This window comes from Rhinatrema bivittatum, chromosome 1 (genome assembly GCF_901001135.1).
Source record: "Rhinatrema bivittatum chromosome 1, aRhiBiv1.1, whole genome shotgun sequence".
Lineage (NCBI taxonomy): Eukaryota > Metazoa > Chordata > Amphibia > Gymnophiona > Rhinatrematidae > Rhinatrema > Rhinatrema bivittatum.
Genome location: NC_042615.1, coordinates 134,059,738 through 134,087,558, shown reverse-complemented (window position 1 = coordinate 134,087,558; position 27,821 = coordinate 134,059,738). Strand labels below are relative to the sequence as shown.

The window sequence follows — 27,821 nt, the reverse complement described above, 5'->3', positions numbered from 1 at the left end:
GCTGCCCCTGTTCATGCCTCTGCTCTGCTACTGCCAATTTTGGATAGCTCTCTCACTTTTTTCTTCTGCTCCAAAACAAGAGTGTGAGGAACAGGCAGTGGTAGCACATGCTCTCCAAATTTCAATTGCTTCATCCTTGAGCTGCCTTCCTCTCCTGGCATTCTTCCCCCAGAAAAGAATCTCTTCAATTTAGGGCCAGGACTGCTTTTTTTTTTTTTTATTCTTGTCACTAGGCTGGGCTTATTATTCACAAATTTCTCTGCCCCTGCCAAAGCTGCCAAGCCTGCCATCCTTTCCTCTCCCTTTTCCTGAAATGATGAAATTTGTTGAAGGTTACTGCCTATTGGGGGTATGGATATTACAAAGGAATTTATTGATACTGTAACTGTTCTCCCACTTACAGTATAGAAAACTATATGACACACAAGTATATATATATAGGCACAAATAGTGTATATGTGTGCCATGTGTACTTGGTTCTGACTGACTCCTTTTCCAATCCACACTCAAAAACTGCTACATGCTAATAAAACTACAAAGACTGACAGTCTGGTAAATCTCTTTTTTTCTTCAGTCTGTCAGTGTGCTCACCTCACTGGTGTTCAGACAGAGACAAAAAAATCACTAGCACTGTTACAATCTCCACATTGTCTCTTTCCCTGACCCTCCTCTAGTGAAGAGACAAATGAAAAACAGCAACAGTACAACTGACTCTGTCTTTCTTGCAAAGTGAGTGAGACCACTATAGCACAAAGAAGATCAGAAACAGTCCTTTAACAGCGCCAAATCTAAAGGTTTCTAGCTGTTTTTAAATCTCTGAGAATGCTTCTCCAAAGATATCCTTCTCTACCAACTGCTAGAGGGAAAATACAGAGCTTCTGGTACCTGCTCAGAGTCTACAGTGGGAGTAGATCAGCATCACTTGACTGAGATAGCAGCTATAGGCTAGATAATAAACTGCTGCACTATGATTTCTCCCCTGTGTTGTTTCCTTGCGAACTTGTCCTGTCTTGGCTTTGAGAAGGCTGTGAGGTAATACAGGCAAGAACTGGTTGCTATATTTATCAGGTTTCCTTTTGCTCAGCAGCACACAGCTATAGACTTCAATGGCCCATAGTCTTGAAAGGGAAACAAATGAATGAGAAACATTTTTGTCTCGTTTGTGTGACTTCTCCATTCATTTCAGGGTTCATGAATGAAACAAAAATGCACTGATCTGTTGTATTTTACCCATTTGCTTCAAACAAATGTACATTCCTACTCCATATAGCATAACAAATCTCCAGTATCCAACTTATATATCCCACATCCATTACCCAAATAGTATAGGGTCTCTGTGAAGGATTCTCACTTTACAACATAAATAAAACATTAGATAAAGACATTTAGAGAATAGAAAAAGTAAATAACTAGAAAAACAAAGAATCTTGTTTTATTTTAAGTCTTGAATCCCTTCTAATGCCTGACCAGTATATCTCCTTTACCTTCTCACAGCACTAACAAAGTTCTTTCACCAAATAGCTAACTTTCATAGTTTTAACTGTTTTTTTTAAATGAGATATTAAGAGAAACTACCTGCCTTAAATAAAAATTGATTCATGTACTTTAAACTAAAAATCTCAGTAAAGGCATTTTGATCAAAATTATCATGCCATTTTTTAGGGAATGACATGAAAACACAGCATATTTAAAGTGCAATAAGTTTCATCAGTAATACATGACAATTGCAATTGGCCAAATTTCTTTCCCTTTGAGAACTTCATACATTCTTTGATACATATGAATATCCCCTTTTTTTAAACGTTACTGGACAATAGAGTATATCTGGGAGCCGGTGGGCCATCACACAATGCATGGGGCCCTCTGACATTATCCATAAAGTAAATATAAGCAGTCAACAATCCAAACACATGCTGAGTCCTCAATTGATTTTAGGTACCACATTAGGCTACTTCAAGGAACTATTGTTGACTTTCTTGAATTTGCCTTTGTGCCTTATTTTTTCTTCCCATCTCATGGTTTGCTCTTCTCCTTATCTGCTGAGAATGAACAGGGCAGGACTCCTTGAACAAGATGTTTTCCCCTTCACTCCTTACGCTCTCCTTTCTATATCTTCTTATTTTAAACAGCACTGGAGAAACTCCTGCTGTTCTCTTCCCTTGGTAGCAGAACTTCCACATATTCAACCCTCAAGGAACTCTCCCTTGTACTTTATGTCGTTTCTCAAAACTCATTGTGAGAAGACACCTTTTCATATCTCTGCAAGCTGACCTTTCGTACAACTATGACAATGCTCTGGCCAAGCACACCTTTTTCTTTCATTAAACCCCAGCATTGCAGTCATGGCCTCACGCTTCAGAGCAGCTTACTGCACTTCCGCACAGGAGAACAAGTCTTCAGGCACTAGCCAAAGGATTCTCATCTATCACACACAAGGGCTCCATTCTCTGTACCAGCTGTCCTGCAGGACTGCACACATCATATGTCTAGGATTAATGGAATAAATTTGGGGGAGCAGGGGGTACAGGCTTCATAGAAGCCACTCCTGCTAGCATCCTACAGCAGGATATATCATATCCATCACACATAAACAGAACGATCTAGACCTTCATTTTCAGTTTTATTTTACTTTTTCTAGGAATTTATCAGTATTTATTATAATGAACAAAAAACAGGAGAAAGATCACTGAAAGAAATAATTCTGTTTTTTTGTTATAAAAATAAAATAAAAAGTTAAAATAAAGGAGGTTGATATGTAGTAGTGCAGCAAATGGACAATTTATTCTTCTGGCTTTAGCTATTGCCTTGTCACATTGCTTTCCACCTTCAGATCGCCAGACACTATCACCCCAAGGCTCCTTTCCCAGTCCATATTATTAGTCTTTCATTCCCCATCACATACAACTCTTTTGGATTTCTGCACCCCAGGTGCATGACTCTACACTTCTTGGCATTGAATCCCAGCTGCCAAGTCTATGACCACTCTTCAAATTTTCTTAAATCACTTTTCATTCCTTCTACTCCTTCAGGTGTGTCCACTCTGTTGCAGATCTTAGTGTCATCTACAAATAGACAAACTTTATCTTGTACCCCTTCCACAATGTCGCTCACAAAGATATTAAACAGAACTGGTCCCAAAACAGATTCCTGTGGCATTCCACAACACCATTCTCTCTTCAGAGTAGGTTTCGTTTACCATTACACGCTGTCTTCGGTCAGTCAATCAGTTTGTAGTCCACTCCACAACCTTGGTGGGCTACATACGATAGTGAGGTAGATGCCATATTTATTGAAGAAAGGGTTTGTGTGGAACTAGAAAAACTGAGGACGAACAAAGACATGGAACCCAGAAGAGATACAACCTAGGATATTAAGTGAGCTCAGAGAGGTTCTGATGGGTCTTTTAAAGGATCTGTTCAATAGATCTTTTCTGTGGTCCAGTGGAACTGGAGAAGGACAGATGTCCCTCTTCATAAAAGTGGTAAGGGAGAGGAGATTGGAAACTACAGACCAGGTACTGATTCCTTGGTGGTGGGAAAAATGAAGGCTTTAATGAAGAAAAGGCTATAGAAGTATCTAGAATCCAGTAGGTTGCTTGAACCCAGGCAGCATCTTTTTACTAGACGGAAATAATATCAAATGAATCTGATTGACTTCTTTGATTGGGTGACTAAATTAAGGGCATGCACTGAATGTGGCTTATTTTTGCCTCAGCTTTTGATACTGTCCCATACAGAAAGCTTATAAATAAACTGATGGTAGACTGGATTAGGAACTGGTTGAGTCATAAACAATAAGGGATAGTGGTAAATGGATTCCTTCTAAGAGAACAAAAGGTGATCATTGGAGTACATCAGGAATTGGTCCTGCGGCTGGTTTTGTTCAATAACTTTGACATTGTGAAAGGATTAGGAGGAAAGCTTTGCATTCCTCTTGCTCCTCCCTTTTATGCTATTTCGCAACAGTAGGTCAATTAAATATTATTTCTTAATTAATTAATTAATTTGAGGTCTCGTTCCTTTTTAGTGTTCATCAGTACCTCACTCGCCTCAGATACTTCTGGATTTTGCACTCAACAAATGCTTAACTTTATACTTTTTTACATTGAAACTTATCTTTCATTCCTGAAGCCTTCCCAGATTGTTCTTTATTTTTCTATTCTATTTGGAGTGTCCACCAGTCTGTTGCAGATCTTAGTGTTATCTGGAAAATTATCTTGAGCAGTTTTGGTAAGGTGATATTGAAATATGAGGTAATAAATAAGAAAAAGAAAATTGTTTCCTTCAGAAATATTTTTTAAATCATCAAACATAATCAGATCCAGGAGTGATCTCTGAGACATTTCATTTGTAACCCTATTTTCCTTGGCTAAAATATTTACTATTGTCTGGTTTCATATCACTTTAAGAGCCACCCATAGTCTGTTCAGATTATAAATGAAATATATTGCCATGAGAAGAGAGTGACCCACTGACCTATTAGTCTATGGGGCAGTCTGGAAGGGGAAATACCATCTTCGTCTAGCTTCTTTTCTAGCCTATTCAGATCAGAATTTTTGTGGTCAGCTTCTATTGATGGCCCACCCCCTTCTGTGATGTCATCAGTGGTGGGTCACAAGATTAGGTGCACTGCTAGTGGTGGGTCACCATTAGCGGGTTGCCACTGAAGGGACAAACCAAAGGGGGTAGCCTCTTTGAGGAACTCTTTTGGGAGGCATCTAGGAGTGCTGGGTTTGTTATTTTTTGGGGTAGGGAGAATTAGTGTAGTTTTCCCTGCTGCATTGTGAAAGAGAGGGTGTGAGGGATAGAAATTCTTGACATGGAAATGTATTTTTGATGTACAAATTATTGTATTATATATGATGTACTTTTTATATTTTCATTATTATATTTCATATGATGTATTATGAAGTTATTGCTTGAATGTGCTATTATATTTTTGTATTGCTATACTGTAAGAAGTGAATTTTAAAAGCCCAGCATGTGCATCAATTAGGAGGTGCGTGAATAAGTCTATCTTAAGCATACCGATAATATTTTAAGAAGCGCCAAGATACATGCATAAAACCCACAGCGCGCACATCTGAAAAGTTTACAAAAAGGGGTGGGGCGTGGGCATTTCAGGGCCTGGCCAAGAGATGTGCGCACAGTGTAGCTGTGTTTAAAAAAGGATTGGACAAGTTCTTGGAGAAGAAGTCCATTACCTGCTATTCATTAAATTGACTTAGAAAATTGCCACTGCTATTACTAGCAACGGTAACATGAAATAGATTTAGTTTTTGGGTACTTGCCAGGTTCTTATGGCCTGGATTGGTCACTGTTGGAAACAGGATGCTGGGCTTGATGGACCCTTGGTCTGACCCAGTATGGCATGTTCTTATGTTCTTATGTTCTTATAAATATTTGTGTGCCCCAGCGTACACCTAGGTCCCCTGCCATGTATCGTTACTTCAGCTATGGATGATGTGTAAATTATAAAATAAAAGGATTGAGCCATTTCTCAGGGGTTTTAAAGGGTCTGGGGAAACTAGGGGGAGTGTAGGGTTTTAAACCAGGGGGGTTTGGAGAGCCTAGCCGTTAACTGGGTGAACTGGTGGATGAACTGGTAAACTGGCAATGACGCGGGCATGCACCCTTTTTAAAATCCCCTAACTTACATGTAGAAGTTGGATTTGCGTAGTCATGCGCGCACCCCCTTAAAATTTGGCGCACATGTGCGCACAGCCAAGCTATTTTATAACATGCGTGCATATACATGTGCAAGTTATAAAAAGACCATGTCCCCTGGGTGCATGCCGATGTACACGCACCAATGTGTGCCAATGTGCCAGTTTGAAAGTTACAGTCTAAGACATTTTGGATCCATTTAGGAGGAAAGCGGCATATAAATGGATAGTGCAATTAAATATAAATGCAACATTCTTCCTGAAATCTAGGTACACGGCCTACAGCTCCTGCCCTGATTTAATTCTATAGCCACCCGACCAAAATCATTAATATGATATGTTTGACATATTTCCCTCTGGGAAAGCCATTCTCTTCTTGGATCCTGTAATCTGCTAGCTTCAAAATACTTACTATTCTTTCCTTTGGTATTAATGTCATCACTTTTTATTTTAAACACCACTGAGCTTTGATTGCCCTGTAGTTATGTTTCCTCTTTACCATGTATGAAGAGGGTCACCAAATATAGGGCCTTATTTTCTAAGGCTAAAGGCTATCGCACGCTTGCGCTACCAGCGCAGGACCGCCCCGCCGCTTCACCCCCCCCCCCCCCCCCCCCCCCCGTTACCACCGGGATTCACTAAGCCTTGCGACATTAGTGAATCCAGGCCATAGAGACTGAACAGAACTTTCAGTTTAGCTTCCAGAACACCTCTGAGAGAAGGGCAACCAAAATGATAAAGGGGATGGAACAGCTCCCCTATGAGGAAAGGCTGAAGAGGTTAGACCTGTTCAGCTTGGAGAAGAGACGGCTGAGGGGGGATATGATAGAGGTCTTTAAGATCATGAGAGGTCTTGAATGAGTAGATGTGAATCGGTTATTTACACTTTCGAATAATGGAAGGACTAGGGGGCATTCCATGAAGTTAGCAAGTAGCACATTTAAGACTAATCGTAGAAAATTCTTTTTCACTCAATGCACAATTAAGCTCTGGAATTTGTTGCCAGAGGATGTGGTTAGTGCAGTTAGTGTAGCTGGGTTCAAAAAAGATTTGGATGAGTTCTTGGAGAAGTCCATTAACGGCTATTAATTAAATTTACTTAGGGGTAGATTTAAAAAAAAAGCGCGATGGCGTACTTTTGTTTGCGCAGCAGGCGCAAACAAAGGTACGCTGGATTTTATAAGATACGCGCATAGCCGCGCGTATCCTCTAAAATCCTGGATCGGTGCGCGCCGAGCCGCGCAGCCTGCCTCCGTTCCCTCCCTTCCCCTACCTAACTCACCCCCCTGGCCCTATCTAAACCTCCCCCTTACCTTTGTCCCTAGATTTACGCCAGCGAGAAGCAGACGTAAATCTACACGCGCCAGCGGACTGCTGGCGTGCCGTCTTCTGACCCGGGGGCTGGTCCGGAGGCCTGGACCACGCCCCCAGGCCGGCGCCACACCCCCGGTCCCGCCCCGAAACGCCCCGCCCCGCCCCCGAAACGCCGCGTCATCCGGTCCCGCCCCCGACACGCCCCCTTCGAAAAACCCCTGGACCTACGCGCGTCCCGGGGCTCTGCGCATGCCGGCGGCCTATGGAAAATAGGCGCGCCAGCGCACAAGGCCCTGCTCGCGTAAATCCGGGTGGATTTATGCGAGCAGGGCTTTTAAAATCCGCCCGTTAGGGAATAGCCACTGCTATTAATTGCATCAGTAGCATGGGATCTTCTTTTTTTTTTTTTTTTTTTTTTAATTTATTTATGAATTTTTAGATACATTACAAGAATACCTTGTTTGAAACAAATAAAGTTATACATAAATAACTCAAAAGGAAAAATATCTTTTAGCAGATATCAAACATCATAACTTTATATCTTAAGTCCTCAATATTGGAGGATCCATAACGCAACTTTAGGAAATATTGCACATACATATTTAACTATATGGGTATATGACAATTAAGATGTATTAGCACAACATTTATTAAGGACCTTTCTTTTCAGGATACTACGGTTCTGGAGTTTCCACAGAGTTAGGAAGAGGAATTTTACCAACAAGAAATTGAGACAGTTGGGGGGGATCAAAAAATATATATGAAACATTCTGATACTTGACCAGACATTTACACGGAAATTTCAAAATAAAAAGCCCCCCAATCTGTTGCACAGCAGTTCTCAATAGTAAAAACTGTTTACGTCTTTTTTGTGTTTGACGAGACACATCCGGAAACATATTTATCTTAAATTGCATAAACAGTTCTAATCTATGCCTAAAGAATAATTTCAGTAGCCAGTCTCTATCTGGTTCTAAGACTAGAGATACGATTAAAGTAGCTGGAACAGCAATTTCAGAGTCGGACGTTTCAATAATCGCAGTCAAATCTAGTGCTGGAGTCTCAACTGTTTGTATAATATCTAATCGTTCCCTCTGTGTATCAGATACTCTCCTAAAAGGTGGTAAATAAAAAACTTTAGCTATAGGAGGTATAGCGTTCTCTGGGATTTTTAGAACTTCAATTAGATATCTTTTAAACATATCCTTAGGATTGACTAATGGAACTTTCGGGAAATTTATAATTCTTAAATTTTTATTTCTAACGGAATTTTCTAATGATTCCACTTTCAATGCTAGATTGATGTTATCCTTAATCAATGCTTCTTGAGATTGCTGGATAGCTTTCACTTATACTCGGGAATTAGACATCTGTTGATTTAATTCTATAGTGGAATGTGCTATAACAGCAACTTTTTGACCCATTTCATTATACCTCTTAACTATAGGAGTTAACTGCTGTGTTAAAGAACTCCGCAACTCTGAAATTGCTTCCCATATTGAAAGCAATGAAATCTCTCCTGGTCTTTGAACTGGAGGCAGCTCTGGGATTTGTAATTCAGGCCAAGATATTTCCTGTATCTCTCCCTCTGTGTTTAGTCCTTCTCCGCCCTGAATATTCCTCCCCACCATACCACTTAAGATGTTTAATGGGTTAACAGCTGTTCCATTCACCCCACTGTTCACCAACTGATTCGCCGACGCAACATCTATGGTCCTCGGCGTCTCCACAGTTCCCGGGGTTCTTATTTCAGCTGCTGGATTTTGGGGAGGCGATCCTCTTACCGGGCTTAAAGGTGACATTGAGCCTGAAATGGATGGGAGCTCAAATTCTCCTCCTCGTCCATCTAGCGGCTGATTCACCGGTATAGGGCTACTACAGGCAACGTGGGCGTCCATGGGGCCTGAAATTTGTACCGAGGGGGTCGTTGGGAAAGGCGCCCTCGGTTTTCTTTTCCTCCCCATAAAAAAAACAGGAAACTAATGTCTAGTGTACTCGCTCAAGGCAAAACTGAGCGATACAGCAAGATAGACAGCCACCACGTACCTCTTAATTGTCGACCCTTATTGGATCCTCACTGTGGCAAGTTGTGTGGACAACTGATATTCCTTCCGCCCTCCGCGTCCTGCGCCAGACTAAGCCGGCGCGCCCCTTAGGGCGCGCGGCTTGGCGGCGTGCCGGCGGCTGCGGTGCGCCGGTATAGCGCTGATTTTATAGGCAGCTATGCACCTTCCGGTGACGTCAGGGTCGTTGGGGGCGGAGTTAGATGTTCCGCTGGCTCACAGGAGGGCTTGGTGTCTCACCCGGCAGGTTCGGACAGCTTTGCGATATTTCCTCTGTCTCCCAAACAGTCTCTCAGTGTCCACACCACCGCACTGAGGTAGTTTTCAAGCGCCGCTTTTGTAGGCGCCTGCGCCCCTTCCACTGACGTCAGGGTCGTCGGGGGCGGAGTTAGATGTTCCGCTGGCTCACAGGAGGGCTTGGTGTCTCACCCGGCAGGTTCGGACAGCTTTGCGATATTTCCTCTGTCTCCCAAACAGTCTCTCAGTGTCCACACCACCGCACTGAGGTAGTTTTCAAGCGCCGCTTTTGTAGGCGCCTGCGCCCCTTCCACTGACGTCAGGGTCGTCGGGGGCAGAGTTAGATGTTCCGCTGGCTCACAGGAGGGCTTGGTGTCTCACCCGGCAGGTTCGGACAGCTTTGTGATATTTCCTCTGTCTCCCAAACAGTCTCTCAGTGTCCACACTACCGCACTGAGGTAGTTTTCAAGCGCAGCTTTTGTAGGCGCCTGCGCCCCTTCCACTGACGTCAAGGTCGTCGGGGGCGGAGTTAGATGTTCCGCTGGCTCACAGGAGGGCTTGGTGTCTCACCCGGCAGGTTCGGACAGCTTTGCGATATTTCCTCTGTCTCCCAAACAGTCTCTCAGTGTCCACACCACCGCACTGAGGTAGTTTTCAAGCGCCGCTTTTGTAGGCGCCTGCGCCCCTTCCACTGACGTCAGGGTCGTCGGGGGCGGAGTTAGATGTTCCGCTGGCTCACAGGAGGGCTTGGTGTCTCACCCGGCAGGTTCGGACAGCTTTGCGATATTTCCTCTGTCTCCCAAACAGTCTCTCAGTGTCCATACCACCGCACTGAGGTAGTTTTCAAATGCCGCTTTTGTAGGCGCCTGCGCCCCTTCCACTGACGTCAGGGTCATCGGGGGCGGAGTTAGATGTTCCGCTGGCTCACAGGAGGGCTTGGTGTCTCACCCGGCAGGTTCGGACAGCTTTGCGATATTTCCTCTGTCTCCCAAACAGTCTCTCAGTGTCCACACCACCGCCGGGATCTTCTTAGTGTTTGGGTAATTGCCAGGTTCTTGTGGCCTGGTTTGGTTTCTGTTGGAAACAGGATGCTGGGCTTGATGGACCCTTGGTCTGACCCAGCATGGCAATTTCTTATGTTCTTATTATCCTAGAAAATGGTGCAGTATTTATGTTTGCCATCTATTTGAGGTCCTTCTTCACTCTCTTCTGCTTTTACTTTGTCATCCTTCACACATTCCTTCTTTTTATTTATTTCAAGATTTATAGGCTGCCTATACATAGTACTAGGTGCTTTTCATCATTTACATACACAATTAATACATAAAATTATTTAAAACAACATAAACAGCACAAAATACTCATAGCAGCCTTCTCATAGAAAAACCTGCAATGCCACTTAATCATCAAAAGCCTGACGAATAAAAATGAGTTTTTAGAAGCTTTTCACCATTCAGTCTCACAATCCCACCTCTGTACTTCCTTCTTACCCTAACATATCTGTAAAAAGACTTGCCCACCTTAATTTACTACCTTAACTTTATTTCCTGTTTATTTTTCTGCATATGATGGAAAATAATCCCTTGCTGTATTTATAACTTTGGTATGTTTATACATCATTCCATTACCAAAGGCTGGAGAGTGGGAGGTGGAGTTTCTCCTAAAATCTTTTGCACATGTGTTTCATTCAGCGTAAGACAGCCCCCAGCGATAAAAGCCAAGGCCCAGAAGAAACCCTGGGAGCCTTGGCAGAGCACAAACAGTATAATAACACATGTGAAAAATGAAAAGAATTCATTTTTGTCATTTTTAAAAATCAATTTTAGAGATATAAATTACTCCATTCTTAATAACAAGCTTATGAAATAGGAAAGCACAATGTAAAATATTCAGTAACACCCTTGCATAGTTTTTCTTTTGCTTTCAGGTGAGTGTGTTTGACTCACACTTCTCTCTAGAAACTGTGGATTTGCACCTTGTACAGGGCACATTATTTGTCTTAATATTCTTCAGTCCAGCAGTGGTTATGTTTCGGACAACGAAGCGAAAAAATGTAATACCACTAACATTTTATAAAATGCTATTTCCGCAATGTAGGAGACTGCATATGTTGCACCACTGTAACACATTCATTGTTTACTGGGACAGACCACCAAGCTGAAACAAAACACAATTTCTTAAATTTTTGTTTACCAGATTTTTGATTGTGCATTTATCACCTCTATATAAATTAATCTTGATAACATTTCCTTTATTCATTTTATACTTATATTTTGAGCAGAAGTTTAAAGCAATGTAGATTTTGAATCATTTGTTCTGACTTATGACAGCACATTAAATATGTCATTAAAGTGATTAGGGCACTTACTGTATCTTCCTTTCTGGCTGTCACTGTGCCTAGCCATTTCTCTGTCTCTCTCTGTCGTGACATGTGTATTGTGAATTGCAGTTTCTAAATACCTCACTGACAACATGAGCAAGTTTTAATACTGTCTGTCATTCTTATTGGAGAGCTCCAAATTTAATGTCAGGCTGAATGGACAACAGATTTAAAAAACTGTAATTTTAATGTATTCTTTGAATGAAATACAACTTTAATTAATTACTTCAAAACCAAAATCCAAGTCTCTTGTTATGATTTTTATACTAAACCTTCTAGGATCTCTGTATAGTTCCAGAACATTGCTAATAGGACTAAAACCTTTATTCAAAAAGTCTGTTTTTCTATTCTGTTCTTATAGAAAAAATCTCTGTTGATTAAGGCCTTATATTACCACAACAGTATGTCAAAGAATATGAGGCAAACTAATAGACTCCTAGCTTTATAAATGATAGTAAATAAGCAAAAAGACAATGAACCTATTGGAAATAATTAATGCTTCATAAATCATCTTTTTAAAATGAAAACAAATGTATTTCCTTTACAACTGGAACATTTGCACAGACATCACTTCTGCCTCGCTGGTTTGCTTCTACTTAACATTTTCCTAGCGCGCTTCACCACACATCCAGTTACCTACCTTTGCTTTTAGAGCTGAAACCCAGGATGAAGACTTCAGCACAGTATGCAGAACTGGCATTGATTGTACGACCAACTACAGATCATTTCTGAGTTTTGCTTTAGTTAGAACCTTCGTTGTTAGCTAGAAAATAAGAAACCCTCCAAAACTGCCTTACCTAAATTAAGATCAGATGTCAACCACCACAACTATTTCCACAGTAAAGCCATAAAAAAAAAATGAGTTCAGTAGTCTCCGAAGGAAGAAAAGTTCCTTCAGACTTTCTTGCTGAGCTCACTGCTCTATTCTAAGCAGTTTCGCTCAATCTGCGATTCTAAGAAAACACCCTCTGCAGCTGGAGGGACCTTAAACTAAGCTGAATTCTCTCAAGCCCTTTTTTTTTCCCTGGTGGCTTGTGCCTACTATATTCAGACTGATGTTTTGTGAAAGAGGCCCTCACCCAGCAGGCCCAGATTGCCTGGAAAGTATTTCCTGCTCTTCAGTAATATGAACGTGTGAGAGAGGGGCTACATGATGGAACAAATCCTGAACAAGAGAAGCAGCACAAATAGAAACAAAATAAACATTAAAAAAAGAGAAAACTGCACATCTGAGAACTTTTCAGTTTGTAGACTTGAGGAACTGTAGAATTTCATCAGACTCTACAGCAGGCATCTCATTATCTTGTTACCTATTTTCAAAGTATTTTCCAATTCATTCTGTTTATGAAATAACCTTTTAGCTGCTGTAACGTTCATATTTGATGCCTATAATGCTGTGTAAAAATGCCAAAGCATGGAGGCTGCTTGCTGCAAGAAAAAAAATGTAACTGCAGTAACTACAAGTTAAATGAGCTGCCCTGCTATACTCAGTTACTGAGCTCAAAGCATGAAAAGTCATTAAATACCCATGTGTAGAGATTCAGTGGAATTTTGGTTTAGTTCATAACAAATAAATCACCCGAATACAGTACCGTGATTGTAGCAGACGGTATGGTATGGAGTATGTCACTTTACCTCTTCCGAGACTCCTCCACACACTAATCCAGCACTTCAAAAAACACAAGAACAGGCTCCATTTTGATGAAATTAAACATTTTGCTAACAAAAAAGACCCAAAATTGCTTCTTTCCAGTTCAAAAAGCTTCTTGGTACATGTTCCCATAACAGCCCGCAGCATCTACATCCTCCGGTCCCTGCAAACTGTGTGAACCTCTCATCTGTTATCTTTTCTACTTTCTTCTGCTTCCCCTGAATGACTTCCTCCTTGCTGTGCTGGTCTAGGCTGGGAACTTGGATTTCCATTTGGTTTTGATTAAAACCAGACACACGACTGTATACAAGTTTGGGAGCAGACTAATGGAAATTACTAGTTTGGCTTTGATTAGTGTGTATCTATTAATAATGGATATTGCCTGTAAGAAAATCGATAGCAACACAAATAGTATGGATGTCACAAATCAGCAGGAGGTCGTTGAAGGGTATGCTGCTGTATATCTGACTGCTTTACTGAGAATATCTCCGGCTACGGACATCTATTCCCAGATCTTCACTGAGCAAGTCTGAGTTTTCTCATTGGTTATATAATTTAAAAATTAGAGATAATGCATTTATTTTTCATGTAATTATTTTATAAATTGCATATTTTTAGCTGATGGTCATTATTTTCAACACATTTGAAAACATAATTTTTTTCAGGGTGGAAGGAAATGTGCTTGTGAGCATTTTTCAAATATAAAAAAATACTGTTGCTTTGAATTAAGATTTGAAAAAACTGAGGAGCAAGAATGCTTGAGGAGTGGTCACATACTTGGCAGCTTAGATTCAACATACAACATGGTATAGTCATGTATTTAGGGTGCAGAAATTAAAAAGAAGAGATAACTGATGGGCACCAAATGGGAAACAAATCTCACGGTGATCATGTCTGAATCTAAGTCAAAAAGTAGTGAGACAAAGCAGCAGCCAAAGCTGCATGAATGCTAGAGTGTATATATAGGGAGAGATGCAACCATTTAGAGTATTGCGTTCGGCGTTGGAGACCATATTTTTAAAAGGGCATAGACAAATGGAAATTCAGAGAATCGCCATCAAAAGATACAGAATCTATACAAAAAGGCCTATTTAATGAGGTGAGGAGGTGAATATTATGGATACAATAAAATACCTCAAAGGTATTAATAATGGAGAAGCAGCAAATATTTATTTTTGGAAAGGAAGTTCTAAAACAAGAAGTCATAATATGAGCCCCCCAAGGGGTGGATGTTCAAATGGGTGCTAAGCTCCCAACTAACCGGCTAAGACCTGGATTTATCAAAATGCACTAAATGTCGCATGTGATAGGAAAAGGGGCGTGTTTTGGTAATAGGCAGTTTATTGCAAAACAATGAGAGAGAGAGAGAGAACCTAGCCATGAAGGACTCATACTAGGTAGGTATTTATACCTCTATATAAGGCCTACCTAGTCCCTCAAGGTGAGGTTTAGGTATTAGTGTAGGGGTTAGGGGCCACTTTGACTTTCATAGTGAGATGTACGAACAGAACAGTGCTCTCTTGTGAAGATTTGATGACCGTCGGAGTGAGGAAACTCACCCAAAGATGAGATTTGTGCCATATTCTTTCAACCTAGCTTGATGGACTCTCTACCTGGGTAACATCAAGCTAGGTGATTTAACTACTCTGAACAATTTTGTATCATCTGCAAATTTGATTATCTCACTCGTCGTATTTCTTTCCAGATCATTTATAAATGTATTGAAAAGTAAGGGTCCCAATACAGATCCCTGAGGCACTCCACTGCCAATTCATCCATAATTGATTATTTGCTATATCAATCATAGCAATATTTATTCAAATAAATTACAGTAGCCCACAAGTAAATAAATGAGTCATGACTGGCTTTAAAAAGAGTTCAGCTTTATTTCTCAAATGACCAAACACTTTTGTACCCAAGTCAAGTTTCTGTTAAAGATGTCTTACTGCCTGCTGTAAGATACCCAGTCCAAAATTCCCAGGCTGCTGGTCAATTTTCAATTTCAATTTATCCATATTTGATAACTCGCCATATCTGAATATCCATCATAGCAAGATATAATTTACAGTTACATAAACATAATAAAAAACTAAAACAAATCATAGAATAAACACTTAAAGAAAATTAAATAATATTCTGGATATAAGCTAGATTTATATTCCAGTAGAATCCCAATTATAATCTTTATCTGCATTGGATTTTAATATAACAATCTGGATTGCTTATCCTAAGGCATGAGTAGATAGCCATGTCTTTAGCTGTCTGTGAAATTTTAAGTAATTCTGTTCTGTCTTCATTTCATTAGGTAATTTGTTCCACATAATACAGCATAATATCTAAAAGCTGCCTTCCTAGTTGTTGTAAATTTGCAGATTAATTTTGAATATCCAAGAGATGTTGTTCATATGATCTTAGTGTGTTTTGAAATTAACTTAGCAAGGTAGCCTGGAGAACCCCAGTGAATACATTTAATAACCAATACCATATTTCTAGCTTCCACTGACAGCCAGTCAAATGTACTAAGAATTGGGGTGACATGATCATACTTCACGCTTCCACCGCCAGTTAAATAATCTATATACAGGTATTCACAATAGTCGCTAAATCTCTACTGACAAAAAATGTCCTAATCAACTAAAGCCCACAGAAAGAAGCTTGGACCACAAAAGAAACTGAGGCTTTAATGATAATTAGTTATCTATTTTCACCACTAAACTCATAACAATCTCTTTGGGGTGTTATCATCAGTCTTATTATTTCTGATTCTTGTAATATGTCTATTTCTTCAATTTATCCAGAAGGCCTCAGTCTTGCCTCTGTTTAGCTTCAAGTGTCTTTGATCTAGTCATGCTGCTACCTCTTTCAAACATAAATTTACCTTTTCCACTTCTGATATTTGATCACTTCCGAAATGTGCCAAATTTTGAACATCATGTTACGTTCTGTGTGTAAAGTTAGGCAGTGGGCCCTTGGGTCATGGAAGAGATGACTCCACCCACAGGGAGGAGACTCACCACGACAGGCGGGATCTCAGCAGTGATTGACAACAGAGGCAGTAACTTTATTATGCAGCAAGAATAACCCGAGAAGCGGGTTAATAAATTCAGTCCATGTAAATAGCCTGCAAGCAGGCTTCTCCATTAGTGGTCTGCAGAGCGGGGTAATCCGGGAGATACTTCCTCTAGATGAGACTTGTGCTGATGGTCTCCGGTAGTGGTCTGTAGTGCAGGGTAAGCTGGAAACTGAAGCTTGTGGTTGCACAAGATAATGCAGATCTGGTAGTGGCCCGCAGCACGGGGTAACCCGGGGAGTACCTTCTCTTGATGAAGCCTTGTTCTGGCGATCTCCGGTAGTGGTCCACAGCGTGGGGTAGGCCGGATGCAGATGGAAATGGTTGCACAAGACAGTATGGATCCGGTAGTGGTCCGCAGAGCGGGGTAACCCGAGAATACACACAATGAAGGAGAAGTAGGTCCAGTACTCACTCAGCAATACAGGAAGCCAGATGTAGAGTAGGCAGCAAGGAGACCCAGAACAGGAGCACTGGAGGGTCATCTGAGGAACAGTGATGAAGCTCACTAAAATGAAGGTGAGACAGGGAAGATGGCTCTCCGAGGAGCGGATAGCCCTAGGTGTAACAAGGCCCCCGAGGAGCGGGTACCGAGATCACCCAGACAGGAACAGTGAGACAAGTCCCAGAATGGCGGCATTGAGCAGGACAGGAATCCTTGCTAACTCGTAGCTTAGATGGTCAGCTGAGCTTAAGTATAGTAAGCAGATGATGTTATGCGATGGAGATGCCTCCGAGGTTCCTGCCATGACGCATACAATAAGGGGGCCTCCACATATTTTGCTGTTCCAATTTGCATTGTTTCAAAGGTTTGATAATCAGCCTCACTGAGGGTACTAAAATGGCGGTATCACTTCTATAAACTTAGTAACACGTCTATAAACTAAAGTTATTAAGTAATAGGGATGTGAATCGTGTGATCGTCTTAATGATTGATTTTGGCTGGGGGGGGAGGGAAATCTGATCGTCATGGATTTTTTTGTTAAAAAATTGTAAATCGGGGGAGGGCGGGAAAACCGGTACACCAAAACAACTCTAAAACCCACCCCGACCCTTTAAAACAAATCCCCCACCCTCCCGAACCCCCCAAAATGTTTTAAATTACCTGGGGTCCAGTGTGGGGGGGGGGGGGTCCCGGCGCGATCTCCCCGCTCTCGAGCCACGGCTGCATTAATAGAAATGGCGCCGGTGGCCCTTTGCCCTTACCATATGACAGGGCAAAGGTAGCGCCGGCGCCATTTTGGTTCCATTCACCCGACGTCACGAGTGCAGGAGATCACTCCCGGACCCCCGCTGGACCCCCAGGGACTTTTGGCCAGCCTTGGGGGGGCCTCCTGACCCCCACAAGACTTGCCAAAAGTCCAGCAGGGGTCCGGGAGCGACCTCCTGCACTCGGGCCGTATTGCCAATATTCAAAATGGCGCCGGAGCTACTTTTGCCCTCACTATGTCATACGGATCATATGACAATGCAAGATTCACCAGGGGAAGATCCTGTCAGACAAATCTGATTGACTTTTTTGACTGGGTAACCAAGGAATTGGATCAAAGAAGAGCGCTCGATGTCATCTACTTGGATTTGAAGCAAGGCTTTTGATACGGTCCCACACATGAGACTGGTGAATAAAATGAGAAGCTTAGGAGTGAGTGCCGAGGTGGAGGCCTGGATTGCAAACTGGTTGACGGACAGAAGACAATGTGTGATGGTAAATGGAACTTACTCTGAAGAGAGAGCGGTGTTAAGCGGAGTGCCACAGGGATCGGTGTTGGGACTGGTCCTGTTCAATATCTTTGTGAGCGACATTGCGGACGGGATAGAAGATAAGGTTAGTCTTTTTGTGGATGACACTAAGATCTGCAACAGAGTGGACACGCTGGAAGGAGTGGAGAGAATGAGACGAGATTTAAGGAAGCTGGAAGAGTGGTCGAAGATATGGAAGATGAGATTAAATGCCAAGAAGTGCAGAGTCATGCACATGGGGTGTGGAAATCCGAAAGAACTGTATTCGATGGGGGGAGAAGGGCTGATATGTACGGAGCAGGAGAGAGACCTTGGGGTGATAGCCTCTAATGATCTGAAGTCGGCGAAACAATGTGACAAGGCGATAGCTAAAGCCAGAAGAATGCTGGGCTGCATAGAGAGAGGAATATTGAGTAAGAAAAGGGAAGTGATAATCCTCTTAAACATGTCCTTGGTGAGGCCTCACCTGGAGTACTGTGTTCAGTTCTGGAGACCGTATCTCCGAAAAGACAGAGACAGGATGGAGGCGGTCCAGAGAAGGGCGACCAAAAAGGTGGAGGGTCTTCATCGAATGACTTATGAGGAGAGATTGAATAATCTAAATATGTACACTCTGGAGGAAAGGAGGAGCAGGGGTGATATGATTCAAACTTTCAGATACTTGAAAGGTTTTAATGATCCAAAGACAACGACAAACCTTTTCCGTTGCAAAAAAATCAGCAGAACCAGGGGTCACGATTTAAAACTCCAGGGAGGAAGACTCAAAACCAATGACAGGAAGTATTTCTTCACAGAGGATGGTGGATATCTGGAACGCCCTTCTGGAGGAAGTGGTGAAGACCAAAACTGTGAAGAATTTCAAAGGGGCGTGGGATAAACACTGTGGATCCATAAAGTCTAGAGGATGTGAATGAAGAGAAGAGGCACGGGGTGGCTTGCTTGCGGGAATGACGGCTACTACCTGGAGATGAATATCCTTATTCAATAAACATACACACGGTTAATGCGACTCCAACATTGCTCTATGCTTCAACGTCAAGAGGAAATGTGGAAAAAAGGATTTGCATCCACAAAAAAGCAGGGTAGTAGCTTGCTTGATACGGCGGTTACTACCCTAAACCAAATAAGCCTGATACTTCACTTGGAATACATATCCAGCATAGCTCTCTGCTTCAACGGCAGGGGGGGAAATGAAGTAAAGATGATTTATATTCAGACAACAACTAACAAGGAATGAATTACATAGTCTGGGTAAACAAATAAGCATGGGTGTAATTTGCTTGTTACGGCGGTTACTACCCCAAATCAATTAAGCCTGATACTTCACTTGGAATACATATCCAGCGCAGCTCACTGCTTCAACGACAGGGGGGAATGAAGTAAAGAGGATTTATATTCAGACAACCAACAAGGACTGAATTGCACAGGCAGGGTAAACAAGCATGGGAGTAGCTTGCTTATTACGGCGGTTACTTCCCCAAACCAATTAGCTAGATACTTCACTTAGATGCAGCTCCAGCACTGCTGTCTGCATCATTGGTGGGGGTGGAAGGGAATTGGAACCAAAAAGTTACAAATAAGGGCCCTGACCTCAGTGGTCAGAGTAACAGATAAGTATGAAAAAAATAGGTGTGAAAGCTTGCTGGGCAGACTGGATGGGCCATTTGGTCTTCTTCTGCAGTCACTTCTATGTTTCTATATGTAAGATGTGCATGGATTGGAACTTGTGCGCGCATCTTCCCGCTTTATAAACAGGGTGGACATGTGTTAATGCTAGATGCGTGCCCATCTCTCAATTTCGGCGTGCGTCCAGCTTTTCAAATTCAACTCAAAGATTCTAAGCATTTATCTTGGGCTTATGGAACTTTGTCTAGGATCAATTATATTGTAGTTTTTGAGACTGTATTTCATTTTGTTTCTGAGGTTCAAATTGAAGCTCTTGTAATTTCCAATCATGCCCCTGTTAGATGTGCTCTGGATATCCCTTTGAGAGGAACTGAGTTTTGGAAGATGCCTTTGTGGATACATGAGGATTTCTGATTTTGCAGTTTATTTGCAACAAAAATGGAAGCAGTATGTAGACTGTAACTTTCAATATGTTTAGCAACCTATTATTTTTTTGGGAAGCTGCAAAGGCAGTACTCTGGAGAGAAATCATAAATTATGTTTTGGAGAAAAAGAAGGCGTGGACGAAAGAAATTTTGTTCCTGGATTCCAAGTTAGACTTTCTTAAGAAATTATTAACATATGTTGCTCAGAGCGTATGCATCAAGAGTTTATTGAGACGCAAAGTACTTTGAATAATCTGATGCATCATCTAGTGCAGACCTCTTTGCAATCACTTAAGTTTAAATTGTATTTATATTGCAATAAGCCAGGCAAGCTTCTTTTCTGTTTCATAAAGTATTGTAACACATCTATATTTATTCATATTATTAAGCACTCTGATGGAAGTATCCAACATATTGCCAGAGTAATCTGTGCCATTTTTGGCAGTATTATGGGAACCTCTATTCTGCAGAAGATGACAATGTGAAAACTAGAGATGATTTTTTTTAGAAATATAACATTACCGCAACTCTATCAGGACACTTTAGATAAGTTAAATGATATTTTTTCCACACAAGAGGTGCAATGTGTTAACTGTTTGCAGTCCCCAGGTCCTGATGGGCTAAATTCAGATTTTTACAAACTCTTGTTGGACCATTTAGCCAAACTGGTTTTTTTGTTTAGATTCTTCTCTGCTGATATTTGGCATTGGTGGAGCAGGGACTGATGCCTCAGACTTTACAGCAAGCGATTATTACTCATATCCCAGCAAGACCGAGATCTACAAGATCTGGCATCTTATTGACCCATTTCACTTCGAAATCAGGTTATCAAAATCTATGCAAAACTCCTGCTGTTTAGATTAAATATTTCCTACCTGCATTAGCGTTCTTCCTAGGAAGGATTTGTGACGAGGCATCGTTCTAGCATTTATGTGAGGAAATTAAAATCTGCGTTGGAAACCTGTGTGTGGCAATCTGTTGCAACCCATGACCCATTGATTGTGGATTTGGATGCCGAGAAAGCTTTAGATAGAATCTCCTTGTCTTCATTATTTGCTATTCTGCAGCATATAGGGTTCCTTGGGTCCATATTGTGTTATCTGCAAGTTCTGTATCCTAATCCTATGGCTTGTGTGTGTGTGTATTAATGGTGTTTTGTCAGATAACTTTCCTCTTCAATATGGAACCAAACAGGATTGTACACATTCCTCTCTTCTTTTTATTTTGCCATTGGAACCATTAATACTGTCTCTTGAGAGAGAAATATACCAGTTGGAAAGACCCAGGTTAAACCTATGCTATTTGCTGATGACATATTGTTACTTTTGAATGAAGCTAAGAGGTTTCTGCAAGTAGCCTTAGAGATATTTACATCTTATGGTTCCTCCTCTGGTCTTAAAATACATTTGGAAAAGTTTGAGGAATTGAACATATTGGGGTAATTTTTCACTTAAATTGGCAAATGCTAAGCTTAAGCATTTGGGGGTCTGGACACTAACGGCCACATTTTTAATCAGCTATGAGCATAAAAAGCGGTGGTTACGCGCGTGGCCGGGCCTTGCGTGCACCGCACACATTTTCAAAGGGGCCCGGCCACGCGTGTAACCTCAGTTATGCGCTGAAATGCTGGGCCCAGAGAAAGGGGAGGGGCGAGGCTGGAGGTGGCTGGTACAGTGGCCATTTGCCGCTGTGCTGGGGAAGCACACGCCAGCAGTCGGCCGGCATGCGCAAATTGCTTCTGCTCCAACAGAGCAGTAAGCAACAAAACAAAAAAAAAAAAGAGGAGAACGGATTTAGGGGGTGGAGAGGAGAGGGGAAGAGGGAGGGAGTATGGGTAGGGGGGTAGGGAAGTTCTCTCCCAGTCCTCTCCTTAATTGGCGCGGACTGGTAGGGAACTGGTAGAGGCCCGATCTCGTCGCCACACGTACTTTTCTAAAATTAGGCCCCCCCCCCTGGGCGTGCCACCCGCACATGCGCACGTGGATTATAAAATCCAGCACGCACACCTTTTAAAATCTACCCCTAAGTGTTCCTTCCTATTTATATTCGTCAATATCCCCCAGATGCTAAAAATGTTAGGGGATAAGTTAAATGACTAGGCATGTTTTCCTTTGTTTTCGCAAAGTAGGATAGCCTTGGTAAAAATTATTCTCTTCCCTAAGCTACTCTACCTATTATTGATGTTGCTGGTACTTTTATGCTCTCTGGAGGAAAATTTCAAAGGAGTTATGCATGTATATGTAACATACTATCTCAGCAATTTTCAAAAGTCCATTTATGTACTTAAAGTGCACTTACGTGCATAAAACCTATTGACAATTCAATGGCATATATTATAGCAATTTTCAAAAGCCCACTTACACTCATAAACTGTATTTTAACATGTAAAAGACAGTTTTAAGTGTATAAATCCTTTTGGAAATTACCTCCCTTAGGATGTATTGTTGCTTATTCAATTGGGTTCTCGATTATTGTGGAAGGAGAGAAAAGAAACAGAAAAAAAGACAATATAAAAGGAATTGGCAAAAAAAAAAAAAAAAAAGAAAGGGAAGGTGGAAAAAAAAGCCTGTGACCAACCAATTAGAAAACTAAGATCAGACAGCAAAGGTAAAAAAAAAATTAATTACTTTTTAGTGATTAGCACATGTCATCTTTGGGAATTTGCAAGAATAGCACTTTCTCTATGCGGATCTCACAATGTATGAGATCAGCATGGAGAAAGTGGAAGCCCTCGGGGCCTTCACAGAGGAGGCAGCAGAATGGGCTTCAGTGTCAGTAGCAGCAATCGGTGCCTCCCCAATAGCCATGTGGCAGCAGTGACAGTGGCAGGAGAGGAATGAGAGAGGTTCCGAGGTTGCTGGCAAAAGAGAGTATGCATGTGTATGAATGGGACTCTGCCTGGGGGTGTATGTGTGTGAATGCATGGGTGTTTGCCTGGGGGATGGGGAGGGAGTGGTGTGAAAATGAATGGGAACCTGCCTAGGGTCAGTGTGTGTGTGTGTGAGAATGACTGGGAGCTTGCCTGGGTGTGTGTGTGTGTGTTTGTGTGTATGTGAGGGAGTCAGTGAGTGTGAGAAAATCCAGGGGAGTAAGAGTTTGTGTGGGAGGTGTATGGAGGGGGAGAGAGTATCTTAGAGCCTGAGAGTGTGTCAGTGTCAGTGAGAGCTAGAGGTTATGGTGGATATAAGAGCATGAATGTGTATGTATGTGACAGTGTATGTGTGAGAGAGAATGGACATGTGAGTATGTGTGAGAGAGAGAGGATAACCTCCTAATCCTCGACAATATCAGGGTGACTGGAAATCAAGAGCTCCCACAGAAGGGGACAGCAGGGGCTTTTTAAAATCCTTATTAGTTTTAATTATTGAATATTATTTGATGTCTGCTCTTTTTGAAATATTTTATTGGTGTTATATACAAATTTTTGAAAATTTCCTTGAGTTAAATTACTATAGGTTCTATTCATCAGCAGTTTTGAAATATATATTTTTAGTATGATTTTCCTATGTTGTTCCTATAATGTTTTATAGTTCTTGATTTTATTGTTTGATGTTTTATGAGGAATGATGGTATTTTCTATTTTTCCATTGCTGCATTACATACAGTCTAACTTGTTGTGATTTCCAGTTCAGTTTGTCTGTGCATTTCTGTTTATATTTTATGGTCCCTTTATTCTGTATTTGGTGACTCACCAAATTGTATGTGTAATTGGGTACCCATGGGCCAGTATGGAGAAAAATCCCCCGGGGCCACTATTTTCCCACAATCCGCCCCTGTTTGTTGTTTCACCCTTTATAACTATTTTTGACAATTCCCACTGGCACCTTTGCACTCTGGTTATAAGAGATTGGCAGATAAAGCGGTATTGACATTAGGAGACTTGTAATGCCACAGTCCTCTGTAATGGAGACATTTGAGACTTCATATTTATATTTAATTAATATTCCAGATTTTAGCACTGCAAAGATGATTACATTCAGGAACTGTAGTTATTTCCTTACCACAAGAGAACTTAAAATCTAACTGGGTGATGCATCAAGCCACGTTAGTGCTCTAACGCGCATTATTTCACATACATCATGCGATATGCACAATATTTTGCATCTCGCCACCCAGATATCCTCCCCTATAACAACGACCTTTTTTTGCATACAATTTGCTTGCAAGAATAATGAAAGTGCATGCAAAGAAGGTCATGCATTGTCAATTTGATGTAGATATTTTATCGCAGCAGACCAAGAAGGTGGTCAGCCTCAATAAAATAACACCTATTTGAAATGCATTAGATGTGCATTGGGAGGCTCAGGACCCTAACATGGGCCCCGAAGCTCCCACCACACATTTAAAGGCGCAGGGAAAAAAATGGAAGCAAAACAAGGAGGTTGAATGGGGGTCAGTGCTGACCACTGTCTCATCCCGGGACTGCCTCAACTGGTGGTCCTGACTCTTAAAAAATGCACCCACATAATGATGGCCCTGGTCTCCCTCCAAATCCCTCCAATAAAATAAAGGCTCCAGCCCCCCAAATCCCTCCAATAAAATGAAGGCTCCAGCTCCAGGCCCCTTTCCCATCCACATCCCAACCCCCACCCCCTAAATGATAGTGAGAGCCCCTCCAAGTCTAAAGCCCCCACCCTCCCCCCAGTGACAATGATGGCCCACGATTTAAAAATAAAAATTAGTCCTGGACCCCAACCTTCCCTCCAAAAGGAAAATAAAAAAGTAGTATCCCAATCCCCACCCCCTTACCACTCTCTCCCGACCCTCCTCCTTCTCCCCTCCATACCTAAAAACGAATCCCTCGTTGGGGCCAGATGCACCCTTGCACCTGCCCCAGTTGGCATCAATTTGGAAAATGTCACAATCTGAATTTGCCCCAGCCATGTGTCAGGGAAGCTCTAGCATCATGTGCCATCATATCCAGGATATAATTCCTCTGAAGTTAAGTGATTTTATATACTTCACACAGTCCCAAGAATCTTGGAAACACTCTTGTATTCCTCCTGCTACTTAGAAAACTTTTAATTGCAATATTTAAAAAATACTTCTAATCTCTAATATACACCAATAAGTCCAATACTCTGCCATGAATCAGACATGAAGCACAAGAAACTATAGAGTATATTTAAAAAAAATATGCGCACGCGCACTTGGACGTGCAGTACCCGGCGCACGCACATGGACACGCAATTTTATAACATGTGTGCGTCAGTATGTTACATATAAATGTGTAGTTCAGAACTTTTGGCAGATGCTTGTGAACTGTTCGTAAAATATGTTCAGAAGCGTGCATCCTGTCTCATACTGAAACATAACCTGGGAAGTGAAGGGAGGAGGGTTGTTAATTATTTGTGGGTAGAGGGTGGGTTAGTGGTATTAAGAGGGTCACTGTTTATTATTTAATGTTTGAATTTTTGAGTATGCAGCTTTGTTTTGTCTCAATGAGAGTGGAGTAGGTTCAAGCTATGGCTTTAGCCATTATGGTTTAACAATGTTGTTGGCATAAAACAACAAACATAAGAACATAAGAACATGCCATACTGGGTCAGACCAAGGGTCCATCAAGGCCAGCATCCTGTTTCCAACAGTGGCCAATCTAGGCCATAAGAACCTGCCAAGTATCCAAAAACTAAGTCTACTGTTGCTAGTAATAGCAGTGGCTATTTTCTAAGTCAACTTAATTAATAGCAGGTAATGGACTTCTCCTCCAAGAACTTATCCAATCCTTTTTTAAACACAACTATACCTCTGGCAACAAATTCCAGAGTTTAACTGTGCATTGAGTGAAAAAGAACTTTCTCCGATTAGTTTTAAATGTGCCACATGCTACCTTCATGGAATGCCCCCTAGTCTTTCTATTATCCGAAGAGTAAATAACCGATTCACATTTACCTGTTCTAGACCTCTCATAATTTTAAACACCTCTATCATATCCCCCCTCAGCCATCTCTTCTCCAAGCTGAAAAGTCCCAACCTCTTTAATCTTTCTTCTTAAGGGAGCTGTTCCATCCCCTTATCATTTTGGTCGCCCTTTTCTGTACCTACCTTCTCCATCACAACTATATCTTTTTTGAGATGCGGCAACCAGAATTGTACACAGTATTCAAGGTGCGGTCTCACCATGGAGCGATACAGAGGCGTTATGACATTTTCTGTTTTATTCACCATTCCCTTTCCAATAATTCCCAACATTCTGATTGCTTTTTTGACTGCCGCAGCACACTGAACCGATGATTTCAATGTGTTATCCACTATGATGTCTTGATTTCTTTCTTGGGTGGTAGTTCCTAATATGGAACCCAACATTGTATAACTATAGCATGGGTTATTTTTCCCTATATGCATCACCTTGCACTTATCTACCTTATGTAAAGATAAACAACTTCAAGAATGACCATGTTTCTCTTAAACCCCCTTTACAACAACCAGTTGATCAAAGAAAAAATAGAGACAACAGTCTACCCAATTCCAAAAAATCTATCTACCCAATCCGTCACACCCATCTCATGAGAAGACTCCCCAAGGTCACAGATGACTTTGTAGATCCTCTGGCAAGCATTCAATAAAAGGAGATCAAATCTGACAAAACAAGGCATACGTCTTTTAAGGACCTGGCAATGAAAATACAAAACTCTAAATGGACCATATTTAGCATGCAAGCATGCCATTCAGAGAGAAGGAGGAACATAGTTAAAAAGAATGCATTTTCTGGCTAACAGAAAGGTTTTAGCCAGCAATAATCTATTATATCTCTCAATAACTCAATAAACATAACTCAGCAGAAAAAGGTACTCTCTTTTCCATAATGATTCCCAAATGTCAATTAACTTCTTTCCACAATAATTAAATTAAAGATAAACCTATAAACAATAATATAATGTACCTAGTGCTTTATATTTAAGATGGGGGTCAGACATCGTTAATTTCTTTTGTTTCGCCCTAATAGGTGAAACAATCATTCTATGAAACACTCAATATTGAAGTACATGGAGATCCACATTCAAAATAACAGTGCTAATAAGTTGAGTGCAATCCTCAATATCTTTAACTGTAAATTGTGCATTACAATCTCTTTTCCATACATTAGCAAGTACAATCAATTTAGAGGGATGATAAAATTAATTTAGTAATTTGTAAAAAAGCAACATGAATATTATTTTCTGATTGAGCAACTGGGAAAATGAAGTCAAAATGTGTAGAGAAATAGGGGACTTCAGAATGTACAAAGGTGGATATCAGGTAATGCCTCAAATACAAGTGCATAAAGAAATCTTTCCTAGAAAAATATCTTCCTTAAATGTAAGCTCAAGAGTGGCGGAGTAGCTTAGTGATTAGAGCAGTGGGCTATGAACAAGGGCAACCAGTGTTCAAATCCCACTGCTGTTTCTAACAATCTTGGGCAAATCATTGTAACTTCCATTGCTTCAGGTACAATGTTGCACTAAATCGCAACATTTTATGAGAGGACGATGTCACCATGAGAATGGGGGCCCCTTCCCCAAAAAAGCATCATGGTTGTATCGTGCTTTCTTTTGTCTCGTGCCAAACACCAAGGGTCAAAAGAATGTGGTGAGCAGTCCTTTAATGCAATGGCAGTCCCAAACTCAAGGGGCTGTCAATGCCTTAAAGGGCTGCTGGCCCAAAAATTTA

At 41.3% G+C, this 27,821-nt stretch overlaps 1 protein-coding gene across 1 annotated transcript in view; it reads right to left on the bottom strand.

Annotated features, from left to right (window-relative positions):
* Nucleotides 1–13,423, bottom strand: part of DLC1 (DLC1 Rho GTPase activating protein) — a 789,115-nt gene extending 775,692 nt beyond the window's left edge. Inside the window, exon 1 of the mRNA XM_029587197.1 lies at nucleotides 13,295–13,423. The gene's annotated coding sequence lies outside the window, so the exon portion shown is untranslated. The remainder of the gene's footprint in view (nucleotides 1–13,294) is intronic.
* Between the last annotated feature and the right edge of the window lie 14,398 nt (nucleotides 13,424–27,821).